Here is a 15,463-nt window from a genome sequence, read left to right as displayed (position 1 = left end):
GCCTTTCTTTGTTGGTCACACTGAGTCGCCGGTGCTCCTACGCGTGCTGTAGCTGCTCAGGGAGGCTGAGGGACAAGCCGAGGCTTTGCACTGAGTTCAAGACTGCGTGCGTGCTCAGGGGCTCAGCTGCACGCTCGGTGGCTCAGTCGTGTCAGACTCTCTGCGACCCCATGGACTGTAAGCCCTCCAGACTGCTCTGTCTGTGGGATTCTCCAGGCAAGAAGACTGAGTGAGTTGCCATTTCCTCTTCCAGGGGATCTTCCCAACCCAGGGATCAAACCCACATGTCCTCATTGACAAGCAGTCTTTACTCCTGGGCCAACTGGGAAGCCTTGAGTTCAAGAGTAAGGCACCCCGAAGAGCCAACATGATCTCGCAAAAGAACAAAGCCTGAGGCTCACAGGTGCCGCTGTCAAGCAGGACAGAGCCGTCTGGCAGAAGGACAGAGACTTGCCCACCGAAGGGGTGGGGGTGAGGCTCCGGACATAAACCCTCGCTTGAAGGTGACTCTATTTTTGACAAGCGGGTCAAGACGATTCAGTGGAAAAAGAACAGACTTCTCAACAAATGGTGCTGGGACCAAAAAGACTCGCACGAGAACGAAGCTGGAGCCCTATTTCACACCGTCTGAAAAATAACTCGGTGGATCAAAGAGCTGAATAGCAGAGCTGAAACTGTAAAACTCTTAGAAGAAAATATACGAGTAAATCTTCACCTTAGGCAAAGGCTTCTTAGACACGACATCAAAAGCATGAGCAACAAAAAGAAAAAATTAGACTTCATCAAAATTAAAACCCTTTGTGCTGCCAACAATTCCAACGAGAAAGTGAAAAAACAACCCATAGAAAGGGAGGAAATATTTGCAAATTATAAATCTAATTAGGAACTTGTGTCTAGACTATATAAAGAACTCTTGAAAGTGTAAGTCACTCAGTCGTGTCCGACTCTTTGCGACCCCATGGTCTGTAGCCCACCAGGCTCCTCCGTTCATGGAGTTCTCCAGGCAAGAATCCTGGAGTGAGAAGCCTTTCCCTTCTCCAGGGGATCTTCCCAACCCAGGGATTTAATCCGGGTCTCCTGCTTAATTCTTACAACCCAATAATACAAAGATAAATAGCCCAGTGGCCATGCGTAAGGATCCTAATAAACATTTCTCCAAAGATTTACAAGGGCCAAGAAGCTTATGAAAAGATGCTCAACATTATTAGCCATTGGGAAATGCAAACCAAAGCCACAGTGAGATACCCTTTCACACCCACCAGGTTGGCTGGAATCAAAGACATAAAAGCAAGTGTCGGTGAGGGTGCAGAGAAATTGAAACACACACACCGCTGGTGGGAAACAGTTTGGGAATTCTTCAAAACATTAAATGCAGAGTTGCCACACAGCCAGCAGTTGTACTCCTCGGACGTACCCAAGAGCAATGAAAGCGTATGTTCACATGGAAACTCTATAAATGCGCACAGCAGCATATCTGTAATATCCCCTGAAGTGGAGACAACCCAAATGCCCATCACTGATGAATGGATAAGAAAGGGGGTTTCATCTACACATGGAATATTGTTAGGCCATCAGAATGAAACGGTGACCTACGGTACGACACGTGTGAATTGCGGGCTTCCCTCGTAGCTCAGTCAGTAAAGAATCAGCCTGCCGTGCAAGAGACCCAGGCTCAATTCCTGGGTCGGGAAAATCCCCCAGAGAAGGGCATGGCAGCCCACTGCAGTGTTCTTGCCTGGAGAATCCCACGGACAGAGGAGCCTGGCGGGCTGCAGTCCACGGGGTCGCAGAGTCAGACACGGCAGAGCGACTGAAGCACCACGTGAGTCTCAGAAACGTCCCAGTGAGTGAGAGCAGCCAGTCACGGAGGGCCCCTGAGCAGGCGAGTGCGTTGAGCTGAAACATCCAGGACCGTCAAGACTCAGAGCCGGAAAGCAGGCTGGGGACAAGGTCCCTACTGTTGCTGACCTGCTGAGTGCTTCGTGGCAGGCTGGACGGGAAGGGAATTTGGGGGAGAATGGGTACATGTTTACATATGGCTGAGCCTTTGCTGTAAACCTGAAACTATCAGTTTAATTCAATGTAATAGTTTATAGATTTAATTTAAGCAGTTAATTAGCTATATACGCCCATAAAAAATAAAAAGTTAAAAGAGAAAGACCTAGGGATAGACGTCATGGTGGAGGGTGGGGGTGACTACTCACGGATACTGGGGTTTCCTTTGGGGGTAAAAAATGCTCAAAAAGTTAGATGGTCGCACCACTCTGTGAATATACTAAAGCCATTGAACACCACACTTGGAACAGTGAACTGAGTCGTTATGTAAATTAACCCTCAACGAGGCTGCTAAATCAGAGAGCCTCGGGTTCCAGTTCTGCCGTGGCTCTCCAGGGCAAGTCCCTGTGCTTCCGGGAGGCTCAGTCTGATCTGTAAAACGGGAGTGGGAAGAGTCGCCTTCCTGGGATATTGGAGGTACGAGATGACAGATGTGAAACCATCTTTCATTTTAACTTCTGTATTTAAATTTATTACAAAGGAAATGTATGCGCGTTGTACAAGATTCAAACAGCAGATGTGGGTACAGAGTGAAAAGCCTCATTTTCTGGTGCGCTGGATGTTTCAATGTCTTGATTGGGGTGGTGATACAGATGTACACCTTTGCCAAAACTCATGGAACTGTATACTGTTCAGAAGGGTGAAATTCACTGTCGACACGTGAAAAACGCCTCTGAGTAAAGCAGTCTCCCCTCTCTCCCCATCTCCTGGCCCTCCAGTTTTCCTGCTGTTTTGCACACACAGGCAAATAAAATGTTACTGTGTTACATCCTTCTTGCACGAGTTAATAAAAAGTCCTACACACACAGTTCCCCCCCTCCTTTTGTTCCCCTAAAGACCGTTCTGGGAGATGGACTCAGATCAGTGTGTGCCTGTCCAGCTGCGCGTGCATCTGTGTGGACGCGTCCCTGCACTCCACTCTCTGCCCGCATTTCAGATGCTTCCAATCTGCTGCTATTACCAAGAGTGCTCCGGTGAATAACCTTGCGTGCAGTAATATATCATTTTTCACATTTGTGAGCACTCTCTGGAGGACAGATTCCTAGAAGTAAACGCTGGGCCAAAGGGTATAAAGTATTTGGAATTTGGACCTTGTTTCAGAGGCTCTAAAAGTGCCTGCTTCCCACATCATCGCAACAGTGTCATTAAACCTTGCTCTTTGCGCATTGGATGAGTAAATCATCTCTCAGAGTAGTTTTGATTTGCCTTTCTGTTGTTAGGAGTGAGACACGGCACTTTTTTGTATATATAAGCATTATTTTTATTTCCTTTTCTGTTCATAATCTCTGCCCATTTTTTTCCTGCTTTTGGGTTTTTTTTATTATTGATTTGTAAGAGCTTTTTACATATGGGGGAATAGGCTCTTTGCTTAGATGTAAGATGGCCACGTTTCTTTTTGCATGGCTCTTGGTTTTTCGGTGTTTGTCGTCATCACTATGAAGTTCTGGGCACAGGAAGGGACAGTCTCCACCTCCTTCTAGGTACTTCTCCCAGGATGGGCTTGGGGAGGGCTCTTTTCCACATTAACCCCCACCATGGTGTCCCTCTGGTCTTTCCCTGTACACCCTCAGTTGTCCGACTGACCTGCCTGGGTCAGTTCCTCCCAGCCAGGCCATCCTGAGAGGAGAGAGGAGCCACAGCAGGGGTGCAGACATGCATCAGAGCCTCCTCTGTTGTGAAACCACACGCGGTCACAGCTCCTGTGCTGGTCCGGTGTTCAGAGGTGAGTCAGACCGTCCTTCTCTGCAGAGTTCACAGTCTGGTGAAGAACCCAGTGTGGCGTACTTGGGCAGGGGATCTCGAGAGGCACAGAGGGGCCTCTAGCAGCTGGGGAAGGTGGTGGTCCCAGCCCCAGGCCCCAGGCCCCTCACTGCCTGGCTTGCCTCTCCCCAGGGTACTGGGGTGAGTCTGGATTTAGCGGTTGGTTTGTGGGGGTGAAAACAAGGATCTGCTGACCCAGTTCCTGGAGAGTTCAACCCCGGCCTCCCTGTGAAGTGGGAGACGTTAACAGTGCTCATTTCTAGGTGGCTGTGAGCATGAACTGAATTGATACAAGCCGCAGCCGCATGCTTGATGCATGGAGGGCGTGTGAGCCTGCCCGCGTGTGTTAGGTGTGGACTGGGGTGCGTTTGACCTGGGGGTGTTTGGAGCTGGCTGTGGGCTGTACCACCGACAACTCAAGCTGGGCATCTGTGAGGATGGGAAGAGTATCCCGTGTTCCCGCACAGATAAGGCCTGGTGGGGAGATGGGCTGGTGGGTGCGACTGGGGCTGTGTGTAGACACGCAGTGTGTGGGCGGAGTGTGTGTCTACAATGCAGGCTGCGTGGGGGTTTCAGGAGGAGATGAGCGTCTGAGAGAGGAAGGCGGGAGAGAGAGGGAGAGAGCCAGCGAGATCTCACAGCACTGAGACCAGCAAGAGAGCACTTGGGCTTTATTTAGCCCAGAGAAAGAGGGGCCCCCTCCTGCCTCCTCCCTCCAGGGCTGCGCTGGGGTCTCCTGTTCTCAGCGTGAGGGGTGTCTGGCCTTTCCGGGGGACAGCAGCTAGGCTCTGCTTTCAGAGCAAACAAGGGCATATTTCAGCATCTCAAGATGCTGGAGTGTGAAAGTATTCGGCAGGCGCGCTCCCTCAGGCAGGAGAGCCGCTCCTGGCAACCAGGTCACAGCGGACTGGCAAGGCCTGGCCAATTAGGGGGAAGTGGGAACCGGGGGCTGCAGCTGGCCTGGGCTACAAGCGCCTCCATTAGGAAACTGGACAAGAAAGACTCCCAAGGCCAGCCTCTGCCCCTACCTCCTGGTCCAGGGGGTCTGAGCGCCCCTCAAAGACAGGACAGCTTGAAGACAGCGGCTCCGACCTTGACTGTCATCCTCCGGGTCCCAGGGTCCACGGGAAAGGCGGTGGGCTCTCCTCCACTCTGGCCCCCTTTGGGGTCTCGGCTCTGCATCAGTGACATCCAGTCTGGAGGAGATGCGGGAGGAGCTGGAGGGCGGCAGCTGGCGCCGCAGGCTGGACCCGACCCGACCCGGAACCCCGCGCGCCCTTCCTGGGCCCGGCCTTCCTTTGGCGGCGTGGTTCGCAGCCTCACCCGCCACTCCCAGGCCGGTCCTGGTGCCTCCTCCAGGAGGGGCGCCCCTCACCCTTCATCAGACCCCTCCTCTTTGCGTGCGAGCCCGGGGGCGCGCAGGTCGACCTCGCTGCCTCTGGCTCCTTTCCCAGTCCGGGGCAGCGCGCGGGGCAGGGGCGCCGCGCAGGCGGCGGCGTCCGGAGGGTCGCGCCCCGAGCCCGAGCCCGGCCGGGTCTCTGCTCCGCGGCTCGGACTCAAGAGGCTCGGGGAGCGGCGCGCAGGCCGTGCCGCGCGGGTGCGCTCTTGAGCCTGGTTTGCAGTTCTCGCCCAACGCGCAAGCCGCAGGCTGGGCAGCGGCCGTGGGGAGTGGGAGCCGCCCGGCGAGGCGGGGTAGACGCCGGGAGCGGGCGCGGGGCCACCGAGAGGCTGCGGATGTAGAACCCAGTCTAGAGGCCGACCGAGCGGTTGCAGCCCCTCGGGGATTCGGGAGGCGAACGAGGAGGAAGGGATCCGTGGGAGGAAAAGCCTCTAAACCGAACCTTCCGGGAATCGAAGGAGCCTGGCTGGTCCCATACCCTTCCCCGGCCCTGCCCCCTCCCCCCGCCCAAAGTGGGGAGGACGGCGCTGAGCCCCGGGAGGGTTGGTGGGTCAGCGATCGAGGGTAGAGCAAGTCCTTCGGGGCGACCACCCTCTCGACCCCCGCCCCCGCCCAGGTGCAGCGCCCTCCCCATCCCGGAAAACGCGCGCCCCAGCGGGCAGAGCAATTGCACACGCGGCCGCGCGCGCCCACACAGGGTCTGACTTCGGGTCAACTTTCACGCGGTTCCCGGTGTGTGTGCACACGGCAGTGCCCGCACGCGCGTGCTCGTCTCCGCCCAGGTGCCCACCTCCCATCGTCACCGGCGTCCCGACTCCTAGACCTTCGGGGGCCTCTGTTCTAACGGTGGCCTAGGGCGAGGGCAGGGGCGCGCAGGGCGAGCCAGAGGAGGGGGGCGAAGACGCCTCTGGGCTGCCCACGCCGCCCCCCAGCCTGCTCGACTTCCCCTCCCGCGTCACCCTTCGGACACCCCCAGTCCATCGACGTGCCGGAGCTACACCGCCGCCCGCCCCTCCGGCCGCCCCCGCCCGCGTCCCCCGCCCCTCCTCCAGCCCTCCCCGCTCCGGCTCCTACACGAAATCTTCGATCACGCTCAGAAAGAATGTGCTACAACCTCGGCGCGGCCACGGCCGCCACCACCGCGCCCGCGCCGGAGCCGGAGGAGCCGGAGCCGGAGCCGCCGCTGCCCCGCCTGTCCGGCCGGCCCCGGGCTCGCCGCGCGCTGTCTCCGCCGCCGCCGCCCCGCGCTCGCCCAGCGCTTGACGCAGTGAGCGCCGCAGCCCGGCTCCCGCCGGCTCCGCTCCGCTCCCCGTCGCAGGCCGAGCCCAGCCCGGCGGGCTCCGGGAGGGGCAGGCAGGGCGCTAGGGGGAGGAGATCTGTCTGGAGCCAGCGAGGCCGGCGGAGGAAGAGCTGGAGGAAGGAGGGGAAGCCGCCGCCGCCGCCGCCGCCGCGCTCCGGGGACCTGGGCGCGCGCGCTGCGCTCTCCTGTGACCGTGCCTCCAGCCCCGGGCCCACAACCCAGAGCAGGTAGGAAGGGGATGGTGGGGGCGGGGGCGGGGGCTGCGGTTCGAGGGTCCTTTCTCCCGCGGCTGCAGGGCCAGCAGGTCCCCGCCCCTGGGGGAGGCAGGGAAGAGGCTCTCCCGGGCGGCAGTGGGGGCGTGCGCGGGGTCCTCAGAGGCTCTCGCTGCCCGGGCCGCCCCAGTCCCCGCGCCCTGCCCTGAGCGTCCTCGCCGGGGCCGAGTCCCCCGCCAGTGGGGCTTGGTTATGGAGCGTTGTTTCCGCCGGTCCTCGCCGCCCAGCTCTCGGGTGCCGAGGCGATCGCACCCGAAGTTAGCAGTCGCCGGGCCCCGGCCGGACAAACTTCCCTCCCCGACGCCGCGGCCCAAAGGCCCGGGACTCCGGACCCCTCGGGCTAGGAGGCGCCATGGGGACCCCGAAACTTTCCTGAGCGTTGTGAGCAGGAAGGGAGGGATAGGCAGGGATGGGGTAACGGGGTGGTCTTGCTTGCGAGGGAGCAGTGGTAGCTGCGGCGCCCCAAGTTCATGCCGAGACCGCCCCCCCATCAGGAACCCCATCTTGTAGTCGAGGGCGGGCAGGGAGCGGACTGAGGGTGCCCAGCCTTCTCACGGCAGGCGTGGGGGGAGCCTTGCTCGGAGCGGGCGTTACAGGACCCCCGCCCCCACCCCACCGGGTCTCCTGGCTCCGCCGGCCGCGGCCGCTCTCCCGCGAGGGACCCGGCTCCAGGCGATTCCCAGGGGCCTCTGCCCCGAGCCTCTCCGCCCGGAAGCCGGGGGCCGGGCTGGGCTCCGGGGTGTGGCGGGACCCCAGCGCGCGGCTCTCAGCCTTCTCACCCTGCCGCTCTTGCCTCCACGCCCCCTGCTCGTCCCTCCTTCTTGACTCTCCCGTCTCTGGGTGTCGCCCCCAACTTTCTCTCTTCCCAAACTGCACCGTGTGGCCTGTGGCCGCCCAGACCGGCGCGATGCTGGCACCGTCCTTAACGGAGCCCTCCCCGCTGGCGGGGCGTGGGGTTCCCGGCCCGACTGTCGCCGCTGAGCGGGAATTCCCTCCCGACCCACTGACGCGAGCCCGTCCCCCGCCCCATCTGAGCGGCGGGGGGCGTGCGGTGGTCGCGGCCAGCAGCCGGCTGGACTGTGGAGAGTGAAAGGGACCCGCGAAGCTTCCGGGAGGGTTTTGGGGGTGTAGCTACAGCCTCGCGTGCGGGGAGGAGGCGACGCCCCGGTGGGCCCCCCTGCAGCGTCGCCTGCACGTACCCCCAAGGCCCAGGAGGGTTCTGTCCTCCCCTCCACTCCACCCACCCCAACACTCAGGTCCCAGCTTGAGTGGATTTGGGGGACGGAGGACACGCGATACTTGCTTTTTCTCCCTGTCTGCCGCATCCAGCCCCCAGGCAGCCTGGGGGTCTTTGTCCCCGGGGTGGGCCCCGCCCCCTCCATCAACTCGGGGACCCCGACGCCCTCCAGAGCTTCTGCGCCGCGCTCCAGCGGTCTCCAAGCCTCGGTGAGCGAGGAGCCGCATCCGTGTCCACCCCTCACCCGCTCTGGGTCTGGGGGTGGGGCAGGGGGCGTGGAGCGCGGTGTGGGGTCGCTGACAGAAGTCCTCGCCATGGCGCCGGCGCCTCTGGAACAGAATTAATGACTTACAAGCAGGCGGCCATCGGCGCGACCACGGGGGAGGGGCGACCGAGCTGAGACTCAGCGGAGAGGTCGCAGCCCTAAGGGGCGGCCTCCGCCGGGGGTGAGGGCGTCAGTGGCCGGGACCTCAAGCTTCCCCTCAGTCTCCACCTGCAATTTCCTGCGCCCCCAACTCTGGGTTTTGCTCTCTGCGCAGCTGGCTCGGGGACCTCCCCCCGTGGGGAGCCTGGACCCTCCCGGCCCCTCCGCAGAGCCCTGACCCTGGGCCGACGTATGCTCGCCTGGCAGTGGGGCAGGGCTGGGGCGGGTCCTCTGGCCTCGGCTTGCTCGTCTAAGAAACGGGCTTATAGCCCCCGGGCCTGGGGAGCAGCAAGAGGCTGCTCTGTAACTCTGGCCGGCCTTAGCTCAGTCACTGGCATTCTGGGGTGGCCCCTCCCAAGCCAACCCCATCCTTTCTGAGCCACAGCTGCTGGCTGGGGTCGGGGGACTGGCCAGAAACAGGCATCCGTCACCTCCCGTCACCTCCCGGCGGGGGCTCGCCTGGGGAAGGTCGCACTGGAGCCCTGCTCCCATGCGTTCACTGCCCAGGGCTGGTGAGGCCAGAGGCTGATTTCTCAGACCTTCCAGGAGTGACCGGTGTCCCCGGGGAGGCTCTCCTCAGCTCCAACTGCAGCTGGAGGAGGGGGGCGGCTGTGAGGCAGGAGGGGAGCCCTCTTCCTGGTAGGCCTGCTCTCTGGTCCCCCAGCCCCAGCCAAGCACATCTGAGGCTTGCTGTGTGTACGGGGAGAGCCTGGAACCTGGCCTTGGCCTGGGGCCTGCGGGGCGAGGGTCCAGGCAGGGGCAGCCCAAGGAGAAGGGATGCAGCTCAGATGCCCCCGCGGCCCAGCAGCCTCCTTCCCTGGGCCTCACCCTGATCCCTGGGGCTGTGGCAGGTTTCTGGACACAGCGTTCCCCAGGACTCCGTCCCCACCACCGAACATGCTGGCTTCGCTCTAGCAGGCCCTTTATAGCCTGGCAGAGCCCCACCGTGCAGGCAGGAGGGGGCCACAGAGCACTGAATCCCTAACTCCCCACCTGGCAGGGGAGGCAGCTTGGCGCCCACTCCCCAGGTCCTGGCTGACCTGCACCCAATTGGCGCTGGGGGAGGGGGTCTGCCAGGCCCTATAGGAGTCGCCTGTGCCGTGGGCGTTCATTCACATCCCCTCTCCGGTCCCCACACACTATAGGATTTATCTTGATTTGCTGCTTTTGAATTGAGTCAACTCTTTTGTATGCTCGGTGAATTGCCCAGCTGCTGGCGGGGAGCGGAGAGCGTGCCGGGGGTACTGAGGCCTGGAATCAGAGGCGGGCGGGGGACAGGAAGCGGGGAGGGGGCTGCGGGCGCCTGAGGCGACGGGCCGGGCGGCGCCGGGACGCGAGCGGGCCGGGCTGCGGGCTGGGCAGCCTCCCCCGGGCAGTCGAGAGCACCGCCGAGGCCTGCCTGGCCCCAACGAGGAGTCCTCGAGGGGCCAGGAGGCTCAGTCCTGGAGGCAAAGCTGCCCCTCGGGTTCTGCTTCGGACCAGCAGTGTGGCGGGGGGGGGGGGGGCGGGGAGGGGGCGGGGGGGGGGCGGGGAGGGGGCGGGGGGGGGGGGCCGGGGCTTGCCCCGGGGCCTCTCTGGGTCATTTCCTTGCCTGTAACTTGCGGAAAGGGGGCTTCTGCACGCGCAGGTGGCAGGGGTCACACTAATAGGAGAGCTTGCTCAGAGCCCCCCCATCCCGAGTCTCCCCCCCACCCCGAGTCTCCCTCCCCCAGTCTGCCCAGAGGCTGGGGGAGTGAGGGAAGGAAGGGGACCAGGGCTGGGAGAGGGTGCCTGCCCTCCCCGCCCCTCCCCCAGCTCTCTGCCCCCAGACCCCTGCCTTCTCCCAGGTGGGCCGGATCGACTGGCCGACCCGGGTCCTGAGAACTCCCGGGCTTTGCTTAAAGGGGAGGGGGTCGTGGGCAGCCCTTCCCAGCCACAGCTGCTGCGCGCTCCGTCACCGGAGGGCGGACGTGGGTGCGAGGCCGGCCAGGGGCCGAGAGGAAACCCTCCTGCGCTTTCTAGTACCTCCCCCTCCCGCGCCCTCCCCCGCGCCCCCACCCCCGGCTCGGCGGCGGGAGGGCAGGAGCCGGGCAGCGAGGAGGCCGGCGGGCGGGGAGAAGGGGGGGCGCGAGACTCGGCGCCGGACTCGGAGGAAGAGGGGGCGGGGGCGCGCAGCGGCGGGGGGGTGCAGGGCGGCGCGCGGGCTCGGGCGCCCCTGCCCGCGCGCGAGGGGCGGGGCGGCGCGCGGATCGATGGGCGAAGCTGGGGAGGAATTTCAATCCCCGGAGCGAAGTTAGAGCTTGAAGGACGGCGGCGGCGGCGGCCGCGGCGGCGGCGGGCGCAGCCCCGGAACGGCGGCCGGGCGAGCAGGTAAGCGCGGAGCCGGGACCGAGCCCGGGGGCGCGGCAGTCCGGCTGCTCGCGGGGGCTGCGTGGCGGGCCCCGCGCCCTCGCACCCCGCGCCCCCGCACCCCGCGCCCCCGGCCCCTCATGCGCCCCGGCCCCGCGCGCCCTCCGAGCGGAGCGGGCAAAGTTGGAGGAACTTGGCGGCGGCGGCGGAGCGGGCGCTCGGCTCAGCGGGGCAGAGGGGGTCCTGGTCGGGGCTCCGCGGCCGCCCCCGGAGCGCCCCTGCCCCGCGCGCCACTACCCCTCGCAAGGACTCGCCGCCCCAGCATCCCCTCCCCTTGTCGCCCCTCATCCCACCCCCGCTCAGAGCTGCTGCTTCCCGTGGTCGACCCAACGCGGCCCTTGCCCTTCTCCGGAACCTCCTCGGCTCGGGGTCCCTGAGCCCCGTCGGTGCGAGCGGGTCTCATCCTTCTCGGTCTGCCCGCACTCGCGACGTTGGGCGCCTCCCAGCCCGGCACCCCGGGACCGTCCAGCCATGCCCCTGGGAGCGGCGGCATTCCGCGAAAGGGGAGCCAAACCCTCGGCGTGGGGGCGGGGGCCTTTGCTCAGAACCTGGTGGAAGTTCTCCCCCCCTCCCCCCGCCTTGGACACGTTCTCTTCGTCATCCTTTGGGGGAGGGGCGCTGAGCCTTCTTGCCCCAGCGTGCCTCTAAGACAGGGGTCCCCTCCCATTCTGTAAAAGCTGCAGGTCACCTGCTTGCTGCTCAGGGTGGGCCCCCTGCAGGTGTTCCCCCTCCAAAACAGACCGGCAGCCTCTGGCATCAAAACCAGACTCTTCCCGACAAGAGCTGTGTGACCTTGGGGCAGGTAAGCCTCTCAGAGCCTCAGTTCCCAAATCTGTGAAATGGGGCACAAGGCTCGCCTGTGCTCCATGGAAGGAACACCCCAGGGAAGGGTCAGCACTGGCAGGGCCCCTGGAGACCTCTCCTCCAGGCTCGGGAGCCTCCAGCCAGGCTTGCAGCCCCAGCAGAGCCTCAGGTGTGAGCCATCCTCTCCTCGCCCTGCATCGTGGAGTGCTTGCTTCTGGGGTGCAGCTGTGTCTGCCTCGCTCCCTCGCTGTTGAGCTGGGGGCTGGGAAGAAAGCCTTAACCAGAGCTAAGGTCTTAACAAGAGCTAAGGTCTCATGGGCCCTGCGGGGCAGGGGCTTTCAAGGCTGGGGAGTGAGGGGGAATACCGGGGAATAGGAAGGTAGCCTCCCCTAGGCTCCTCTCTGGTGGCGTCTCCTGTGGGGCCCCAGAGGAAAGGAGCACGTTAGCTGGTGTCGCCTTGCAGCCGCGAGTACTGTCCTGCTTCCTGCCCAGCCAGCCCCCTGGTCTCCTGCGCCCTGGGTCCTTGCAGCTGTCACCTTTTAATTGAGCCAGCCCTGGGGGATGCTCTCCCAAACTCCACCCCAGGTTTGCATCCCGCTTCATCAGAAGGGGAGACACCCGAGATGCAGGCAAGGATGCCGGGTGGCTGTGTCAGGGGAAGGCCCCTGCTCTCTGGGTTTGGGGTGGCAGACGTGCCTCACTTTCCTGGGCTCGTGGAGAGCTGCCCCCCCGCCCCTGCCCTGCAGGATCTCCGGGTCGGGAAGGTTGGGAGTCACGCAGTCAGATCCTCTCGGACCCCCTCCTGAAGGCCGGCCGCCCGGGTCCCACTCAGGGTGACACAGCAGCTGCAAGCTGGCAGTCCTGATGAAGGAAGCGGGGTGGGCGTCTTATCCTGCGACCTGGCAGATGTGAGGGGGTTGGCACGGGGTGTGGTGGTCACCCATACCTGGGCCTGGGGACAAGAAGGACCAAGGTCCCCTCCCCATTGCCCCACAGGACTCCCTGTGGAAAGCTCAGCGGTTGTTCACAGTGCCTTTGGAAGCCAGCACCCCCCACCCAAGCTGGGGAGAGGCTGTTGCTCCCCTAATTCCCTACCCCCCAAAAAACAGGTGGTGGGGCCCCCAGGAGAGACAGGGACCCAGTAGCCCCTGTCTTAGACCTTGGCAGTTTGAACCTAAAAGTCTCCTTGTAGCATCATTTGCTCCAAGAGAGGAAAAATTAGTGGGGTCTAAATTATGATAGGATCTCAGCAGGGCACCAGGGGAGTGTCTGCCCAAGTCCCACATCTGTGTGTGTCTCTTAGACACGCATGCACGCGTGCACGCACACTACACACTTCCGGGGTCCCATGTCTGTGTATGTCTCTAAGACGCGCACACGCACACACCCTGGGTCCCACATCTCTGTGTCTCTAAGACACACATATGCACACATGCACACACACCCCAGGTCACACATCTGTGTATGTCTCTAAGATACACAGGCACAGACACACCCCAGGTCCCACATCTGTGTGTGTCTCTAAGACACACACACACCCACCCACACACCCACCCACCAGCTCTAGGTTTCAGTGGGGTTTTCTAAGCACTGAGATCGCCTGGGTCAGAGCCCCACCCCCGAGAGGCTCGGGCCGTGAGCCCAGAACCCTCTTTCTGAGGACATGCAGCAGCAGGAGAAATTTATGAGCAGAGGTGCTGGGGCTGGGGTGTCCATATATCTCCGCAGGAAACAGACAGCCCCCACGATGCCCGGGCGGGTGGTGGAGAATACATGTGGAGTGGGGGTGCGCTGGGAGCATCGGGTGAGAGAAGCTAGTGAGTGACAGGCAGGAGCTGGATCTCAGGGCCGGGGGACGGGGCCATAAATCTCCAGGCGTGAACCTGGAGCAGATGGAGGCATTGCTGCGGACACAGGATACATTTGTCATCTCTCCAGCACCCCCGTCCCCCCACACCGCCCTTCCCTCTTTGTCTCCGGTCATGGATTCTGATTTCTTTCCGCAGAACCTCGGGTGTCACCTGGCCCCGGGCAGGGCTCTGGGTGTGGGGGGAGGTGGGCTGTCAGTGGAGCCCATGCAGGGGCTGGTCCTCGGATACATGAAGGTCTTTGGTATCATCTGTCCCAGCACCCACTGCACAGATGGGGAGACTGAGGCCAGAGTGGGGCAGGGTGCGGTCTGGGGACGCACGGTGAGTGGGGCTGGTGGCGGGGCTCCCGCGGCCCTGCCGTGGGGGTTCAGGTCTGGTCGCATGAGCAGGGCGTGCCGGCCTTGGCTGCTGGGGACATCTGCCCCCGACCATCCCCACCCCCGCCGGGCACCCTGTGTCCGCGTGTACCCATGCGGTGAGCAGGAGAGGGGTGGCGGGTGTGGGCGCAGCTTCTCCGTCTGGCCCCACTGCCCGTCATTCATCCTGCCCGTGTGTGTCCAGTTGATTCCCAGCTTTGCCGAGCTCTCCGGGGAGGAGAGGGTGTGGAGAGACCTTGGGGACTCAGCACCCACGTGGGGCAGGAACTGAGGCTTCCGGCCCTCTGAGCTGGAGGGTCCTGATGGTTATTCCCCAGGCGGGTTGAGGGTCCACGTGTGCTCTGCTGGAGCGTGAGCATATTGAGGCCCGGCGACTGGGGGGCTTGTGTCCGGGTCGGGGAGACAGCTGGTACACAGCACTCGGGCAGGAGCGCCCAGTCCTTCCCGGGGCAGTCAGCCCATCTGGCCCCGCCTTTCAGAAGGGTCCAAGGTCACACACGAGCCCCCTGGCAGGCTGAGGCTGGGGTCCTCCTGGGGGCCGGGTCTGGGTAGGCCTCGGGCTTGCAGGAGGAGCTGGAACAGAGGCTGAGGGTGGCGGGACCGCAGGAGGGCGGGGCCCCCTTGGGGTCAGCAGGGGGCCGTGCCTTGCCTCTCTGCTCTGCCCTGGGGGCTGGGGCGGCGCTGTGGGGAAACTGAGTCACGGCTGCACTCAGGCTTCTTGTCACAGCTGTCCCCACGCCGGCGCCGGGGGACCCTGAGCCTCCGCCTCTGCCTGCGGGGCCCTCCCTTCCAGGGGGACCCTGAGCCTCCGCCTCTGCCTGCGGGGCCCTCCCTCCCAGGGGGACCCTGAGCCTCCGCCTCTGCCTGCGGGGCCCTCCCTTCCAGGCCCGGCAGGAGTCTTGGTCCTGGTCCTCGGGGCTCCCGCCCCCGGGAGGGGGGTCCGCTCCTCCCTGGGGGGCTGCTGTGCCCCAGGCCTGGGGGCTCCCAGAGGAGGAGTTTGGTGGGCCCTTCAGCGCTTAGACTCACTGGATGTGAGCTTGGGCAAACTCTGGGAGACGTGAGGGACGGGCAGTCCTGGCGTGTGGCAGTCCCTGGGGTCGTGGAGCTGGATGCGACAGAGCCACGGACAGCAGCGTAAGCATCTGGGTGATCCGGCAGGAAGAGGCTGCCTGAGGGCGGAGGGCGGGGGTCGCCTGGCATCCAGCCCCTCCTGGCCAGCATAGCAGGGCCTCTGACTCAAGCCCTCCATTTAACAGATGGGGAGACTGAGGCCCGGACTGCAGCGCCGGCAAGCCAGGCCCTCCAGGCTCAGCACCGCCCGCCTTGGAGAGAGCACAGGGTCCTTTCAGACCCCGTCGCCTGGCAGCCGGGCCTCAGCTCCGCCCCTGCTGCCTGGGGGCCCACAATGGCCCCCCCAACAGCCCCCCCGCCCCGCCCCCGACCCAAGCACAACCCTCTGCTGACCGTCCTCCACCCCCCCACCCCCTGGCCGTGCTGAGAGCCATCCCCAGCCTGGAGCTGTGGACGGTGTGATGGGAGCCCGGGTGTGCCCCCGAGAGTGGCTGGCACGTCCCC

General features: G+C 63.5%; 1 protein-coding gene and 1 long non-coding RNA gene across 4 annotated transcripts in view; one reads left to right on the top strand and one right to left on the bottom strand.

Moving 5' to 3' along the window:
- Positions 1–2,472: 2,472 nt before the first annotated feature.
- LOC112444330 (uncharacterized) lies at positions 2,473–6,489 on the bottom strand. 3 transcript variants are annotated; one of them, XR_003032656.2, is made up of 4 exons: positions 6,330–6,482; positions 4,845–5,012; positions 3,640–3,814; positions 2,473–2,782 (listed from the first exon to the last, which is right to left on the bottom strand). It is a non-coding gene; the product is annotated as an uncharacterized lncRNA (long non-coding RNA). The 3 variants fall into 3 exon arrangements; XR_003032655.2 differs by lacking the exon at positions 2,473–2,782 and having other exon boundaries at positions 2,798–3,814; positions 6,330–6,489; XR_009492910.1 differs by lacking the exon at positions 2,473–2,782 and having other exon boundaries at positions 2,798–3,798; positions 6,330–6,486.
- The window catches only part of ELFN1 (extracellular leucine rich repeat and fibronectin type III domain containing 1), a 65,896-nt gene continuing 55,841 nt past the window's right edge, over positions 5,409–15,463 (top strand). The window contains exon 1 of the mRNA XM_005225229.4: positions 5,409–6,742. The gene's annotated coding sequence lies outside the window, so the exon portion shown is untranslated. The remainder of the gene's footprint in view (positions 6,743–15,463) is intronic.

The sequence above is a fragment of the Bos taurus genome, chromosome 25 (assembly GCF_002263795.3).
Source record: "Bos taurus isolate L1 Dominette 01449 registration number 42190680 breed Hereford chromosome 25, ARS-UCD2.0, whole genome shotgun sequence".
Taxonomy (NCBI): domain Eukaryota; kingdom Metazoa; phylum Chordata; class Mammalia; order Artiodactyla; family Bovidae; genus Bos; species Bos taurus.
The sequence above is the reverse complement of the archived record's forward strand: the minus strand, read 5'-3'. Positions and strand labels throughout refer to the sequence as shown.